Source organism: Chiloscyllium plagiosum, unplaced genomic scaffold (genome assembly GCF_037043375.1).
Source record: "Chiloscyllium plagiosum isolate Xiang-an unplaced genomic scaffold, Cpla_swu_hap1 HiC_scaffold_13, whole genome shotgun sequence".
Lineage (NCBI taxonomy): Eukaryota > Metazoa > Chordata > Chondrichthyes > Orectolobiformes > Hemiscylliidae > Chiloscyllium > Chiloscyllium plagiosum.
This window is the reverse complement of record NW_028270151.1, coordinates 119,775,294-119,788,294: the sequence shown is the minus strand read 5'-3', so window position 1 is coordinate 119,788,294 and position 13,001 is coordinate 119,775,294.

Sequence of the window (13,001 nt, the reverse complement as noted above, 5' to 3'; positions counted from 1 at the left end):
CTTTTCCCCCACACCCAATTCTCACACACTCTCTCTTCTCTTTGAAATCAGCTTCCTCGCTCCTGCCTGCAGACTAAGAACCAAAAAAAGGTCTCCTCCCACAATCCAAATATGCGCAGGTCAGGTGAATTGGCCATGCTAAATTGCCCATAGCGTCAGGTGTATTAGTCAGAGGGAAATGGGTCTGGGTGGGTAACTCTTCTGAAGGTTGGTGTGGACTGGTTGGGCCGAAGGGCCTGTTTCCACACTGGAGGAAATCTAATCTAATTAAATCAATGAGTCTGACTCGGAGCCTCCTGGATGTTGGTGAATCCTTCCCCCACCTCCCAGGTTTCCTTCCTGGTCAGAACCAAACTGATTTTTTGCCCCAATCTGGAACATTTTATTTATTTCCCCCACACGGACCCTCTGATGAGAACCATCCTGCACACACTGGCCAAGTCATATCTGATTGAACTAAGATGAACCAAATTAGAACTTTAATTGCAGGCCCATCTGTGTTCCTTTCCATAACATTCCTGAATCTTCACACGAGTTCTGATAACTTTCTACGAAATGCTACCCCCACTGATCGCCGACCACTTGTCACGATATCAGGGGCAGGGGCCATTTCCCTGGGTCCTGTTCCCAGAGGGAGGAAACTGCGAATGACAGATTAATCCCACACACGCACAGCCTCCCTCCTGGCGCTGAACCGCCCTGCACATACCCCAACAATTGGCCAGCACTGCGCCCGTGCACTGGTCTCCCCTCCTACAGCACATGCTCCAGATCACACACGAAGCTGGGTGATTGACAGCAGCTGCTGCTCAATAGGGTGGAGGGGGCAGGGCTGGAGATTGTAAACAATGAATGAATGTGGAGGACCCTGGGGGATGGACAGGTCAGTGAGGGACAGGAGCAGTGCAGCAGCAGGAGGGGACCCTGAACAAAGTGAGCAATGGGAGAGTCTGACAGGAGAGAAACTACAGGAAGGTTCTGTTGAGGCTCAGGCAGGGACAGCTGGAAGACAGTATGGCCTGGCGGCTTGGGCATGTTTTCCAATCAGCCTTTTCAAAGATGCTGTTACTCAACTCTGAGCCCGATCCTCCTGGTTCAGAGGTAAGGACACTACCACCATTTCCTGGTGGGCTAGTGGAAAGAAGGGAAGATTTTCTCAATCTCTCTCACATGGAAACTCCATGAGCTCCTCCCACTTACTGTCTATGGTGGGGATGGAGACAGAGCAGATGGGAGCGGGGTTCGGGATATAGGGACTGCCTTTCAAATGGAACTTACCTGTGTCGGTTATATTAACATGACTCAATACACAGTAACTAACACAAACCTGGTGTACGTGAACGTTATACAGAATCTTAACACCCATAACTGGGTGACACAGATGCCAATGTACAGAGTTAAGTTCTGGATATTAATAACGGCTTTGTGTGTGAGAAATCACTTCTCATGAACTTGAGTCAATTTGTTTGAAGTAACAAAGAGGATTGATGAGGGCAAAGCAGTGGAAATGATCTACATGGACTTCAGTAAGGCGTTTGACAAGGTTCCCCATGGGAGACTGGTTAGCAAGGTTGATCTCATAGAATACAGAGATAACGAGCCATTTGGATACAAAACTGGCTCAAAGGTAGAAGACAGAGGGTGGTGGTGGAAGGTTGTTTTTCAGATTGGAGACCTGTGACCAGTGGGGTGTCACAAAGTATCAGTGCTTGATCCACTAATTGTCATAATTTATATCAATGATTTGGATGTGAATATAGGAAGTATTGTTAGTAAGATGACACCACAATTGGAGGTGTAGTGGACAGTGAAGAGGATTACCTCAGATTACAACGGGATCTTGATCAGAGGGTCGAATGTGCTGAGGACTGGCAGATGGAGTTTAATTTAGATAAATGTGAGGTGCTGCATTTTGGGAAAGCAAATATTAGCGGGATGTATACACTTACTGGTAAGGTCCTCGGGAGTGCTGCTGAACAAAGAGACCTTGGAGTGCAGGTTCATAGCTCCTTGAAAGAAGAATCACAGATAGATAGGATAGTGAAGAAGGTGTTTAGTATGCTTTCCTTTATTGGTCAGACCACTGAGTATAGGAGTTGGGAGGTCATATTGCGGCTGTACAGGGACATTGGTTAGGTCACGCTTGGAATATTGCGTGCAATTCTGGTCTCCTTCCTATCAAAACAATATTGTGAAAGTTGAAAGTGGCCAGAATAGTATTACAAGCATGTTGCTAGGGTTGGAGGATTTGAGCTACAGGGAGAAGACAAATACATTGTTTTCCCTGGAGCGTCAGGTGCTGATGGGTGACCTTATAGAGATCCATAAAATCAGTAGGGGCATGGATAGGGTAAATATACAAGGTCTTTTCCCTGCGATGGGGAGGAGGCACGATGGGAGGTGGGAGACAGAGGGGGGAGATCGAGAGGGGAGGGTGACCGTTATTTTGTCGATCTGCAACACAACCCTGTTCCTGTTTTCTCCGCATCCACTGCAATCCCTCTGAAGGGCTCAGAACAAGGGTACAGTCCCTGGAAAGTAGAGTTTCAGGGTGATCAAGTGCTGAAGGTTGTATTTGGGACGCTGACCTTTATTGGTCTGTGCACTTATCAATAAATGGACCTGGGTTCAATTCCACTGTCCTGGATTCATGTCTGTGGCCACAGACGCGCCTGTCACTGACCCTGAATACTGCATCCCCTGTCACTACAGCTCTGCCATTCTCCTGCCTCCCGTTCTGTGCAGCGGAGCTATCTGTGGTGTCATGTCATCATCTGTTGCTGATTTCCCCTGAGAGTCCATCCCCCTTATAGAATCCCAAGCGGTGCACAATATCTGTTTGAGAAGCGGAGCGATCAGTGGAGAGTCCTGCACTTCCTTCCTGTGCCTCTTACGTGATCTGATGGTCACCCATTCCCTTTCTGTCTGTGTAACCCTCACCTGCAGTGTGATGAACTCACTAAACGTGCTGTCCATAACATTCTCAGTATTGCTCCACAGTGAGTCCACTCTCAGCTCCCGGTCTGAAAAGCAGTTTCCCAGTAGTTGCAGATGGGCACTCTTCCTGCACACATTGCCGTCACGGACACAGGAAGTGTCCCTTATTTCCCACATTGTGCAAGAGGAGCACACCACTGGTCTGAGGTCTCCGATCACAATGTCTCTCTCGTTTCAGTTAGTTACTCCCATTAGGAGAATTTAAATCAGCTAGTAACATTCCTTCTCTTCAAACATTTCCATTATAATCAAAAGTCCCGATCTTTACTTAAGCTGACATTTTATACTTTAAAAACTGTTTTTAAAAAAAAAATTCAGCAGGTATCGCTTACAACTTGGCTGTTCCCATTGGGACCATGTGAATTTCTGAATGGCCTGCACTAAAACTGAAGCTGTAGTTCACATTCTCCCTGTCTCACCTCGCTCTGTTTACAACCAACTCCAAAACACTCTCATTGAGCCAATCAGCACCCACAGTGCAGCCCTATCATTTTCATTGTCTGCTCCCACCGACACTACCCCAACCTCCAATGCATCTCAATGGGAGCTCAGGAACAGCATCTCATCTCTCAATTCAGCCCTTTGTAATCCCAGAGTCAACAAGGACTTCAGCAGTTTCTGAATGAACAGACAGTTGTCAGAACCTGGAACATTCCACCTGAAATGGTGCTGGAATTTGAGACCATAAGGAATTTTAATGAGAAGTTTGCAGGAATTGAAAATAAGGAGTTTACAGGTTAACATCTTGAAGTGGGTGATTGGGTCTAAATCTGACAGTTCCTATAAAGAGACGAGGTGTAATTTGGATAAATCTGTGCTCCCTCTCAGGCCAATACCTCCTTCCACAGCTGCAGGGCCCAGAATTGAACACAAACCCCAAGGGTGATCCAACCACTAATTTGAACATCTTTCTGCTTTTTGCTTGAAATAAAAACCAGATACTTTCCCACAGACAGAACAGACACACCTTTCACCTTCCACAGTTAAATGCCAATGGTATTCAGATCCTGATGACCCTGCTGACGGTAGAATATTGCTTTTGGGATCCCTGTCTCAATTATTCTCAATTAATATCCTATAAAATGAATTGACAAAACAAAACTCACAGTCAGTGCAGGCTGAACAGTAAAGACAAATATTTCTCTTGGTATGTGTTTGATGTGTAAATGCTCCTCTTGAAATCACCCCGCCCCCACCCAGGAAGAGGACATGTCTATGCGCCACTCTGTACCTTGTCCCCAATAAAGATGGCGGCCATAACCCAGGACCTATCACCGCCTGAGGGCCACAGCCATTTTCCCATTTGCTGTAAACGTGGGACCAAGAGTTTCTAATTCAGGCCTAACTACCTGTACAGAGTGTAATTAAACCCTCCCAGTCTAAACCGGATCCAACTCCCCTTTCCCGTTTCCTCCTCCTGCACACACCAAGGGTCATTCTAGATCCAGTGACCCTTCCTCAGAACTGACGGCAGCTGGGAAAATTAGAATCCCTACAGTGTGATAACAGGCCATTCGGCCCAACAAGTCTACACCCACCCTCTGAAGCGTTTCTCAACCAAACCCATTCCCTGACCCTCTTATTCTACATTTCTCCTGACTAATGCACCTAACCTATACATCCCTGAACACTACGGGAAATTTAGCTGGGCCAATGCACCTAACCTGCATATCTTTGGAGATAGGGATATAAAGAGTAAATAATAGGTGGGGATGGAGCCCAAAAGAGTCAGTAACATTTGGAAAGACAAAGGAGTGGATAACAATCTGGCTGGGAGGGTGCATAGCTGTTAATGGAGGGGACAGGAACCTGTGTCTGGCAGCATGTCAGTGGAGGTGCTGGAAATGGCAGCTGATGATCTATCTTCTGCTGCAAAACAGACCCCGAGCTTCCAGTTGCCTGTCACTTTAAAACACGAGTCTGTTCCCTGGCCAACATCTCTGTCTCATGCTTACTGCTGTGTTCCAGTGAAGCTTGATGCAAGCTGGCAGAACACTCTAGAACATACCAAAACACCCCGTATTTCAAGGACTGCAATTTCCCCTCCCATGTGGTCAACAATACTCTCCAGTGTATCTCCACCACTTCCCACACCACTGCCATTGAACCAAACCTCTCCAACTGCAGCAAGTATAGAACCCCCCCCCAGTTCTCACCTTCCACCCAGATACAATGTATCATCCTCCGCCATTTCCACCACCTATAATCAGAACCCACCAGAGATATATTTCCCTCTCCATTCCTTTCAGCATTCCACAGAGACCATTCCCTGTGAACTCCAAGTCAGATCCATGCCTCCCAACAACCCTACTCCCAGCCCCTTCACTTGCCAATGCAAGAGGTGTAAAACCTGTGTCCACACCTCCTCCCTCACTTCCAAAGGACCCTTCCACATCCAGCAGAGATTTTCCTGCACATCCAAACACCTCACCTATTATGGCCTTTGCTTTCGATGTGGTCTCCTCTCCACTGGGGAGTCAGGACACCAACTTGCGGAACGTGTCAGTGAACATTTCTGCGATGCATGCACCAACAAACCCCACCATCCTGTGGCCGACCACTTCAACTTTCCCACCCACTCCGCCAAGGACATGCAAGTCCTGGGCCACCTCCACCACCAAATCCCAGCCACCCGACGCCTGGAGGAAGAAAACCTCATCTTCCACATTGGGACACTTTAACCACAGAATCAAGGTTTCCTCATCTCCCCTCCCCTGCCTTATCCCAGATCCAACCCTCCAACTCGACACCACAGTCTTGAACTGTCCCACCTGTCCATCTTCCTTTCCAAGTATCCACTCCACCCTCTCTCCATTACCGTCCACCTACATCTACCAATTGCCTTCCTAGCTCCCTTCCCACCAACCACACACATCCCTCTTATTTATCTCTCAGCCCTCTTACTACTCCCCCCCCCCCCCCCCACCAATCCCGGTATTCCTGATGAAAAGAATATGCCCAAAATGTCAATTCTCTTGCTCCTGAGATGCTGCCTGACCTGCTGTGCTTTTCCAGCGCCACACGTTAACGCAAGCTGGAAGAACAACACCTCATATTCTACTTGGGGACCCCGCACTCCTCTAGCCCCAGTATCAAATCCAATAATTTTAGCTCCTGAACTCTCCAATGTCCTTGCGCCCTAGCCTTTTACCCCACATACCAGGCCTTGTTATCACATAGCCTACCATTACACATTATCTATGGTTAGCCACTAACTGTCCCCATAAACAGTTATTCACCCTCCCCCAGCCAGATCTTTATCCACTCCTTTGTCCAACTGCTCCCATCTCTTTGGACTCGATCATCACTTATCATTTACTCCTGAACGCCTACCTTCTGCATATAAACCGACATTTCTTTTCAGTAACATCAGTTCTGAGGAAGGGGGCAGCAGATCCAAAATGTTAACTCTGATTTCTCTTCACAGATGCTGCCAGACCTGCTGAACTTTTCCAGGACCTTTTGGTTATTGAGAGAGATTTACAGCATCTGCAGTTCTTTTGGTTATAATTTACAAGGAATTTCTTATTCAGGTCTAGCAGCCTAAAACCGTGCATTTATAAACCCTCCCAGTCCACAATAGCTCAATTTCTTCCCCAGACTTTGCAGTCTCTCCCATTCCCTTCACACTCACTAGGTCCCCCCTCACCGTGACACTGCGCCTGCACAGCTTATGGCCACGTGTTGGCCTGCTGGACTCACCCCAATTCATTCCCATTGGCTGGAGGATGACGCCAATTCTCCTATTGGTCTGAAGCTGCTGTCAATCACCCGGGCCCCATTGTGACATGAGTGGGCTCCTCCCAAGGGCATCGGATGCTGAGGGGTGACCTCATAGAGCTTTATAAAATCCTGAGGAGGATGGATGGGAAAAATAGACAAGGTCTTTTCCCTGGGGTGGGGGAGTCTAGAACGAGAGGGTGTAGGTTTAACGTGAGAGGGGAAAGATTTAAAAGGGACCCTAAAGGCACCTTTTTTCACACCGAGATTGGTGCAAGTATGGAATCTTCTGTTCAGGGAAATGGTGGAGGCTGGTACAATTACACCACTTGGCATCTGGATGGGTATGTGAATAGGAAGGGTGTAGAGGGATACGTGCCAAGTGTTGGCAAATGTGACTAGATTAGTTTGGGATATCTGGTCGGCATGGACCAGTTCGACCAAAGGGTCTAATTCCATGCTATAGGTCTCTATGACTCTGCCCTGGGATGAGCTTCATTATTCACAGTGAATGGGGCAGTAACACAGAGCACAGGGGTTTGGGGCTATGCAGCCCATTGGGGCTGTACTCTCTCCCTCTGGAGATGGTGCCAGTCTATCCCAACTCACCTCCCATTTGTCTGTAGCCCTCCAAATCCTTCCTTAAAGAAGTTAAAATTCCAAATTTGTTTTGACAATAACTACTGAATCTGCATCCAGCTCTCGGTCAAACTGTCCCAGATGATCAGAACTTAGTGAGTAAAATAATCTTCACATTTTTAACCTGCATTATTTGCCAGTTACCTGAAGGTAGTTACTAAAAATTGTGACGTTAATAATTTCTCTCTCTGTCTCTCTGTAAATTAAATATCCTGGAAACAAATCTGCTCCTGGTCGAAATCACTGCTTAACCTTCTCAGCTCCAAGGAGAATTATCTGATCTTCTGTTAACTCTCCATAAAAGAGAAACCCATCTTAATTTTATTAGTGCCATAAAGATGTACAGCAGAGAAACAGACTCTTCCATCCAACTTGTCCTTGCCGACCAGATATCCTAAATTAATCTCATCCCATATGCCAACACTTGGCCTATATCCTTCTAAACTTTTGCTAATCACATACAACATCTCAAAGGCATAATTGGGTAAATGTACCAGCCTCCACACTTCCTCTGGCAGCTCATTCCATAAACGTACCATGTTCAGCTAGAAACATTACTCCTTAGATCCCTTTTAAATCTTTTCCTGTGAAGCCTGTGCCCCCAAGCTTTGGACTCACATATCCTGGGAATAAGACCCTGGGATTTCACCCTATCCATGCCCCTCACAATTGTATCCGATGCTCCAGGGAAAACAGCCCCAGCCTATTCACCCTCTACCTACATAGCTCAAACCCTCAACCCTGGCAACATCTTTGCGGATCTTTTCCGAACCCTTTCAAGTTTCACAATATCATTCCAATAGCAGAGAGACCAGGACTGAAAGCAGAATTCCAGAAGTGGCTGAATCAATGTGCTGTGCAGCCGCAAAATGGCGTCCCAACTCCACTACTCAATGCACTGACCAGTAAAGGCAAGTACACCAAACACCTTCTTCACTACCCTGCCTATGATTCCACTTTCAAGGAACTATGAACCTGCACTCCAAGGTCTCTTTATTCAGCAACATTCCCCAGGACCTTCCCATTAAGTGTATAATTCCTGCCCTCATTTGCTTTTCTAAAATGGAGTATCTCACATTTATCTGAAATAAACTCGATCTGACAATCCTCAGCCCATTTGATTGAAGTCCTATTGTACTCTGAGGTAACCTTCTTCGCTGTCCAGTGCACCTCCAATTTTGATGTCTACTGCAAACCTACTAACTATACCTCATATATTCACATAGAAATCACTGATATAAATGATGAGAAGCAGTGGATCCAGCACCAATCCTTACACCATATTGCTCATCACAGGCCTCCAGTCCGAAAAGCACTACCCTCCGTCTCCAACCTTCCAGCCAATTTGTATCCAAACAGCTGGTTCTCTCCGTATCCCATAGTGTCTAACTCGCTAACCAGTCTGTTATGTGGAACCTTTTTGAATGTCTTTCTGAAGTCCAAGTTAGTGATTTATGTACAAAGCCATGCTGACTATCCCTAATCACTTCTTGCCTTTCCAATTACATATAAACCTGTCCTTCAGAATTCCTTCCAACACCTTGTCTGCCACTAACTTCAGACTCACCAGTGTATTGTTCCCTGTCCTTTCCTCATCACATTTCTCAAATAATGGCGCCTGTCTTGCAACACCTCACCTGTGGCTATCAGTGATAGAAATATCTCAGCGAGGGGCCCGGCAATCACTTCCCGAACTTCCCACAAAGATTTGGGATACACCTGATCAGGTCCCATAGATTTACTCAGCTTTATGTATAAGACATCCAGTACAACCTCCTCTGTTATATGGACAGTTGTCAAGTTATCACTATTTATTTCTCCAAAGTCTCTAGCTTCCATATCGTCTTCCAGTAAAAGCTGACATGAAATCCTCAGATCGTATCTCTCCCACCTTCTGTGGTTCCACAGACGGCCTTGTTGATCTTTGAGGGTCCCTATTCTCTGCCTGGTTACTCTTTTGTCCTTAGTGTTTTGTAGAATCTCTTTGGATTGTCCTTAAACCTCTTTCCCCCCAAAGCTATCTCATGTATGCTTTTTGCCCTCCTGTTTTCCCTCAAGTGTACTCCTACTGCCCCTATACTCCGAGGGATTCACTCAAACCCAGCTGTCTGTACCTGCCATATCCCTCCTTCATCTTTTTGACCAGACCCTCAATTTCTCTAGACACACAGCATTCTCTACACCGACCAGACTTGGCAATAACAGGAACATACTGTCTATGTTCTCTTGTTGTCTCATTTTCACAGGCCTATGGAGGCAATGGCAGATGATGACATGGAAACAGTCATTCTCAGTAAAGAGGTAGTGTTGGGAAAGATAACAGCCCAAAAGTACATGGGTCTCCTGGCCATGATGGAATGCATCCCAGGGGACTAAAAGAGATGGTGAAGGGTCTATTGACCTTCCTTGCTAGAGGGATGGCTATGCTGCAGTTGTACAGGGTGCTGGTGAGGCCACACCTGGAGTACTGTGTACAGGTTTAATCTCCTTACTTCAGCAAAGATGTACTGACACTGGAGGGGGTGCAGAGGAGGGTCACTAGTTTGAGTCGGGAGTTGAGAGGGTTGGTGTATGGGGAGAGACCGAATAGACTGGGACTATACTTGTTGGGATTTAGAAGAATGGAAGGTTGTATTGGAAAAAATAAAATTAAGAAATGAATAGATAAGATAGAAGCAGGGAGGTAATTTCCATTGGGGGGTGGGCACGCGGGTCAACCTAGAGAGCATAGCGTCAAAATAAGGGGGTATCTCATTTAGGACAGAGTTGAGGAGGAACTTCTTCAGCTAAAGGGTTATGAATCTGTGGAATTCCCTGCTGAGTGCAGCAGTTGACATTATCAACTTGAATGCCTTTAAGGCAAAATGTAGATTTGCCAAAAGGAAAGGAATTAAGGGTTATGGTGAGAGAGCAGGAAAGTGGAGCTGAGGCCATAAAAAACTCAGCCCTGACCTTATTGAATGGCAGTGCAGGCTTGAGGGGCCAGATGGCCTACTCCTGCTCCTATTCCTTCTGTTCTTATGTTCCCACTTTCCAGCCATCCCTTTACCTGGGGGTTGCAAAGAAATATTGAAAGTTCTTGCCTTGTACCGTCAAAATTCACCTTTGTCCAACTTTGAACACCAACTTTTAGATCTGGTCTATTATTTTCTGCAACTATTTTAAAACGAGTAGAATTATCGTCAGAGAATCCCACGTGTGGAAGCAGGCCATTCGGCCCATCACATCCACACTCAACCTCAGAGCCTCCTATCTTACCCCTGTAACGCTGCATTTCACATGGCCAATCTCCCCAACCTGCACATCCCTGAACAATATGGGCAATTCAGTCTGGATTATCCACCCAACCTGCACATCTTTGGACTGTGGGCGGAAACCAGAGCACCTGGACGAAACCCACACAGACAACCTCTTAAGGTGATCATCCTGTTCCTACTTCCCAGTTCCACCCAAGTAATTTCACCGGGCGAACTCCCATGAATATCCTCTCTAAGCACAACAATAATGTTATCCCTCATCAAAAACACCATTCCACCTTCTCTCTTATCCCCCTTTCTATACTTCCTCTTACATCTATTCCCTGGAACATTAAGCTACCTGTCCTTTCCAACCTAAGGCACGTTTCTTGAATACCCACTATATCCCAGTCCCATGTTCAAAACCATATCTTAAGCTCATCCGCTTTCCCTGTCAAACCTCTTGCATTGAAATGCAGTGCAGTGCTATCAAAAGGACAGACTGATGGGCAGAGGGGGTAAGATGGCCCTGTTGGTGAGGGACGACGTTGAGCCCCTTTCGAAGGGAGAGACACAGAATTAGGAGACGTAGAGTCAGATTGGAGGGTGGCTAATGTTGTCCCACTTTTCAAGAAAGGTGGGAGAGAGAAAACAAGGAATTATAGACCGGTTAGCCTGATGTCAGTGGTGAGAAAGATGCTGGAGTCAATTATAAAAGATGAAATTATTGCTGATTTGGATAGCAGTAATAAGATTCGTCAGAGTCAGCAGGGATTTGCAAAGGGGAATATACTGACTTGGATTGAAAATTGGCTGGCTGACAGGAAGAGTAGTGATAAACGCTTCCTTTCGGAATGGCAGGCAGTGACTAGTGGGGTATCACAAGGTTCGGTGCTGGGACCGCAGCGGTTTGCAATATACATTAATAATATAGATGATCGTTTTAAAAGTAATATTAGCAAATTTGCTGATGACACAAAGCTGGGTGGCAGGGTGAAATGTGAGGAGGATGTTATGAGAATACAGGTTAACTTGGACAGGCTAGGTGAGTGGACGGATGCATAGCAGATGCAGTTTAATGTGGATAAATGTGTGGTTATCCACTTTGGAGGCAAGAACAGGAAGGCAGATTACTATCTAAAAAGAGTCAAGTTTGGTAAAGGGGAAGTACAACGAGATCTAGGTATTCTTGTACATCAGTCAATGAAAGCAAGCATTCAGGTACAGCAGGTAGTGAAGAATGCTCACTGCATGCTGGCCCTCATAACAAGAGGAATTGAGTATAGGAGCAAAGAGGTCCTTCTGCTAAGACCGCACCTGGAGTATTCTGTGCAGTTTTAGTCTCCACATTTGAGGAAGAGCATTGTGGCTATTGAGGGAGTGTTGGGTAGGTTCATGAGGTCAATTCCTGAAATGGCAGAATGATCATATGTTGAAAGATTAGAGCGACTGAGCTTGTATACACTTGAGTTTAGAAGAATGAGAGAGGATCTGATTGAGACCTACAAGATTATTAAAGGGTTGGACACTCTGGAGGCAGGAAGCATGTTTCCATGGATGGGTGAGTCCAGAACCAGAGGACAGAGTTTAAACATAAGGGAAAGGCCATTTAGAACAGAGTTGAGGAGAAACGTCTTCACCCGGAGAGTGGTGGTTTTATGGAATGTTCTGCTCCAGAAGGCAGTGGAGGCCAAATCTCTGGATACTTTCAAGAAAGAGATGGATAGAGCTGTTAAAGATAATGGAATCAAGTGTTACGGAGATAAGGCAGGAACAGGATACGGATTGTGGATGATCAGCCATGATCATAATGAATGGTGGTGCTGACTCAAAGGGCAGCATGGCCTATTCCTGCACCGATGGTCTATTGTACCTTGTCAGTCCTACCTCATTCTGTGTCTTGCCCTTGCCTGCCTTGCCTGTCTAACTTCTAAACTGTATCAGTCTCAGACTTACCTCCTTTCTCACTATCTCTTTAGGTTTACCCCCACCCCACTCCCTCACTGGTTTAATGCCTCCTGAGTAGCACTAGCAAATCTCCCTGCTTGGATATTAGACACCTTCCAAATCAGGTGTAATCCATCCTTCTTATGCACGTCAATTCTACCCCAGCAGAGATTCCAATGATCCAAAAATGGGAATCCTTCTCCCCTGTATCAGATCCTTGGCCATGCATTCATCTGCTCTACCATGCTATTCCTACTCTCACTAGCATGTGGCACCGGAAGTAATCCAGAAATTACTACCCTCATGGACCTGCTTATTATCCTACAGGCTAATTTGCAATATTGTCTCATCAGGACTTCATCCTTTTCTCTTATGTCATTGGTACTAATGTACAGCGACCTCCCACTGATCATTCTCCCCTTGGATATTAGATACCTTCCAAATCAGGTGTAATCCATCCTT